We start from the raw sequence: 5,537 nt of genomic DNA on the forward strand, positions 1-5,537 counted from the left end.
GACCACTATGTAACTGCCTGGAATCCACGTCAGGCAGAATATCAAAATATTCCGCTTCACCAATCAACAATTCATAACCCATGTCTTCTTGAAACAGAATCAATATTCAAGTCCAACCAGTCTGATGACTATACATAGCTCGTTAACTACGTTCAACGTCATACAAAGTGTCATGAATCTTCTTGTCTCCGCAAGAAATACAATGTACTTAGCTGTCGGTATGGAGTGTCATGGGAATTAAACTCTACATCTTCACTTTTCATTGATTGTAAAGGGCATAACACCTACACCCCTGCTCGCAATGATGAAATATTGAATATTCACAATGCCAATCTACTCTCTATATGGAGAGAAAATGTTGATTGTCAACCAGTCCTATCTCGCCATGTTGTGTTAAAGTATATTGCAAAGTATGCAGCAAAAGCAGAAACAAGATCTGAGAGCTACCATCAAATGCTATCACGACTTTCACAAAGTGCCATTCCAGAATCACCTACTGTTGCTGTTATCCAAAAACTCCTCACAGAAACCATTGTAGATAGAGACATTGGAGCGCAAGAAATATGCCATATGTTACAAACGCTGCCTCTCTCTGTGTGCAGTCGTACATTTCGTTCTTTGAATGTCAACAAGGCTGTTTTCAAACGTATTTCGCAAGATATTGAGAATCCCCGTTCGACACCAAACTTCATCCTTGAATACATGAACAAGCCTGTTTCATTAGAATCACTTCCCCTCCTTGAATCTGCATGCTCATGGTCATATTCTGCCCAACGGAAAAAAAAACCAATGGAAACGCATACTACGTCCAATGATTGTACATGTCTTGCCCCGCTACAATGTCATTCCTTCCTGTAATGATCCTTCCTATGCCACTTTTCGCTAGAGTGAATTACTATTGTATTTCCCCTTCCGCACACTCCCCAATGATATTGGTTCAACTGATGTAGAAATAATTGCACACTGGGAACAAATAAAGGGTACATATACACCATGGCATGTCCATCGAGAAATTGAAAACCCACAAACCCCACATACTGAAGATCAAACTGCCCCTGACACCCCTCCTGATTCCATGCAGATGAATGAATGGAAAATCCTCTCTCAGCTGCACCCAGGTTACAATATTGCAGTTGATGACCTTGACATGATTGGCTACCATGACTTCGATGCCAACCACAATTGGTCGCATACTACTATCCCTCCCCACTTGTAAGAAACTGCGATAAATTTCGTTGAATTCAATCGCTCAACTATTCAAAACCAACATCATTCTTTTTCCAACCTTCCCCAAGATCACACATTATCTCCTACCAAAACATAGCTTTTACCACTATTTTTTCACACTTTAAAACCCCTTTGCCAAAACGCCCACGCAGAATCATCATACAAGGAACAACTGGGACAGGAAAATCCCATTCGATTAACTGTCTGCACCATGCATTTGTGGAAAACTCACCAACAAAGAAAAACCCATTACTGTTACTTGCACCAACTGGCGTTGCGGCTTTCAACCCAAATTCCCTCACAATTCACTCTGCCCTTCGTATCCCTATCCAAATAATGCATCCTCTTGAAGGCCAACCACTCCTACAACTACAAGAGCAACTCTGTCATGTAGAATATATTCTCATTGATGAAATGAGCTCCATTGGTCCAAAAATTCTTTCTCGCATTGACGATCATCTAAGAGAGGCATTCCCTCTTGATCGAAATGCACCATTTGGTAATCGCTCAATTATCCTTGTCGGAGATTTAGGCCAGCTAACACCTGTAAAAGACATTCCTTTATACACTGGGACATCACGTGGCACTGCACTTTGACACATTCATAACACTTTCAACTGTGTTTCATCAACAAGGAGCTAGCCCGTCCCAGGTTGCTTTCCAGCAAATACTCACAAATCTCATAAATGGAATATCTACACATGAAGATTGGGAACTCCTAATGTCAAGGACAAATTCTTCTCTAACGCATGAAGAGCAACACACATTTGAAGAATCCATGCACCTATATGCAATGAAAAACTCAGTTGTGTTGCATAATAAGAAAATGCTTAAAAAATTGAACATCCCAATCGTGCTTTGCTCTGTAGAACAACAAAGACAGAAAACTTCTACTACAGCAGAAGATCAGCATTTGCCTACAAAAGTGCTCTTATGCAACGAACAAAAAATTATGCTCACCAGCAACTTATGGGTGAATGCAGGCCTCGTCAATGGTGCACTTGGGAAAGTCATCTCGATATTTTATTCAATTGACTCAAAGCCCCCAGAATTACCATCCTTCATAGTTGTCGACTTTCAACAATACAAAGGAACACCATGGGATATTTCACACCCAACATATGTACCCATTTCTCCCATCACAAGGGGTACACGCTGTCAAATACCACTTCAAATGGCATGGGCTTTAACAATACACAAGTCACAAGGAATGACATTAGACAAAGCAACAGTAGACATCGGCACCAAAGAATGACAAGGGCTAACGTTCACTGCAATTTCAAGAGTGCGGTCATTAGCAGACATTCAAATCAATCCAGCATTTCCATTCTCACGCATTGCACAAATGCATGAGAATCCATATCTTAAGCGTAGACAACAAGAGGAATCATTGCTCGCATCAAAATCTATGCAGGAGAATACACTCTAGCCAATCGTACAACCTGTATTCCAGATTTACCCACATGGTAAACACCACTTACTATATAACCAAATTTCACATACATTTGCTTGCTATTACATTTAACCTCATATGATTTTATATTAGTTTAAGTTTCGTTTATTTTATTTCAAATCTTCAAACAAAATGTTTTCTACTACGAACGACAAAGTCTAGCATTCACTGCAATTTAAAAAATTATTTAAAAAATTATTTATTTTAATTCATTTCTTTAAAAAATGCTTTTAGCAAACACATCCATTGTTACTTACAATGTTTTCTTTTTGGATGGCAATAGGTATGGATACAGGCTACCTCCAAATGTTGTATGAGTATTGCCAAGAAATCCAGCAACAAGAACTTACATTACAAGATATGAAAACAAGGATATTGCCCCAACAATCATTGCCTCTTTACCGTTTGCGTCCAACCATTGAATTGTTAAAGAAGATAAGAAAAATACTCTAGAAAACAATTCACATCCATGAAAGGGATGCACACAGGAAAATGTGGAATCAATTGCAGGAACAACTCGCACAATTTGGCACCACAATAAGCATTAACTGGTGTCGCCGATGCCATGGCCCATCATGCATACATGATTAGCTGCTCATTGTCAATTACATCTACATGTCATAGAATGATTTTATTGTATATATTTTTAGATGTCAAAGAATACTTTCATTGTATATATGTTTAGTTACTACCTAACAAACACGTCTCTATGTATAGAGAATATGTAAAATCTCAAGAATTACATTGCAAAGCATGTACAAAATTGTATCCACTTTTGTGACAATACTTGTCAACATTGTATATGATTCAAATTTCAACTGCTCATCATTGTATATATTCACTTGGTAATGTTTTACTTGTACATATATCACATAAGGACGTTTCTGGTACGGTTTCATCAACAAAAAACACTCAATTACGCCTCTCTTTTTAGATAATAATATATTATTAATTTCCTAAAACAGTTACTGCTAAAGTTCCTGCTATTCTGGTTTGTTTCAGCCCATTAATATCCTTGCCCTTCTTTGCTCATTTGAAAAATTTTAGGACCTAAACTGACACTTTCTAGCATCACTACATTTGTATGCACAACTAGCTTTTCACTATGACTATGCAGCATGTCTTCCTTTGCCTCTTCCTCCACATCATCCAATACAAAATTTGTGTTCGTGACATAACCTCCTTCCTCCATCTGCTTAACCAAGTTGTTCAACATTGTACATATTTTCTCAGCTATATGCTGTGCCTTGTCTCCCACAATGAATGCATGCCATTATGCAGTTCCACGAATTTCTGACATTTCAAACCATAGCCACAGCATTGTGCCAACTGACAACATTCAACCCCAGGGGATATTCTGTGCAAACAAGAATAGTTACTTTTGCTTAAAAATGCTATGTTACTAGTGTTGTATGCACAAAGATGACAGGAACACTAGATTAAATAACAAATGGGAAAAAAACAAAGGTTAACTGTGAAAGCAAAAGGAGGTTAGCTTGAACAGAAGTTGTATACAGGAATATGACAAAAACACTATGTTAAACAACAAGCAGGGAAAAGAACAAAACTTAACTGTGAAAGCAAAAGGAGGTTAGCTTGAACAATCAAAATTCCTTCTTCCAAAACCTTCTTTTGTAGGTGCAGTATAGAGTCTGGAAATTTGGTGGTCAATGCGTTTGTGAGGTACGTTGAATTACCTTATTCTTCTAATGGCAAAATAAGTTGAGTACCCAACCAAGTGGATTCCTTCAATAATGGAATTTTGCAGTTATACCTGCTCATCATATCAAGCACTTCTTTTTTACAGTTCTTTTTGCAAAATCAAGAATACTACCAACTTTCAATTATACATGTTAAAGAATTGATATATTTGAAAGAATAACTTCGGCGTAAATCACATGTAGACAGACATTTGTCGACGTGTTTCGAACCAACTAGTGTGTCCTGACGATGAACCACACTAGTTGGTTCGAAACGCGTCGACAAATGTCTGTCTACATGTGATTTACGCCGAAGTTATTCTTTCAAATATTATGGATCACAGAAGCCTCAATTCAACAATTGATATATTCTTTTGATATTTTTGAAACATACATTTAGCCTGGTTTTCCATTTTTTATTCTAGATAATAATAAAATCCTCATCAGAGGAGCAAATGATGTCCCTTGACAGTAGGAACTCATTCAGACTTTGATCCAAGGATATCTGTATCCCCAAAGTATTCCAGTGGAGGTATGTCATGTTGCAGGATAGAAAAATGTGGTTTATGAAATGCAAAAATATCTGAAGTAAATATCATGAATGCACACTTATAGGAGAGGTGCAATATAGAATCTCTAGCCCGGGTGTGGTGGGATGATCTATCAATTATTCCAGCCCAGGTGTGGTGGGGTGGTTTATCATTCTTCCAGCCCAGGTGTGATGGAGTGATTACAACGTTGCAACGAATCTAGATTTGTGAATTGCCTGCATTGAATATGGACACTAGGTTTAAACTCATCAAAGCACAGATCTGATTTGCACCCATCAAAACACAGGTTTGATTATTCACCCCAAGGTTGGAAATATGTTGGCCAACCCCAGATTGTCTAACCTTATTGAATGCCATATCTCTTGCAGAATCCAAACCATGATCCTCAACCAAATATTGATGTTTCTGCAAACTAGGTTTGTCACATTAGTATGTCTGAGGACAGTAATGGGGAAAACAAGGATTAAAAAAGTTTTTACTAAATTTCCTCTGGTTAATCAACAAGAGGAGCTTACAACCAAAAAAACCTCTACATAAAGCAGGGCGCTACATTAAACAAACAACTGGCAGAGAGAATCTACCCGTTTGACATATGCGTCACTTGAT

This window comes from Pinus tabuliformis, chromosome 1_2, assembly GCF_031772625.1.
Source record: "Pinus tabuliformis cultivar Carrire ecotype Pingquan chromosome 1_2, CPIR1, whole genome shotgun sequence".
In the NCBI taxonomy this organism is placed as follows: domain Eukaryota; kingdom Viridiplantae; phylum Streptophyta; class Pinopsida; order Pinales; family Pinaceae; genus Pinus; species Pinus tabuliformis.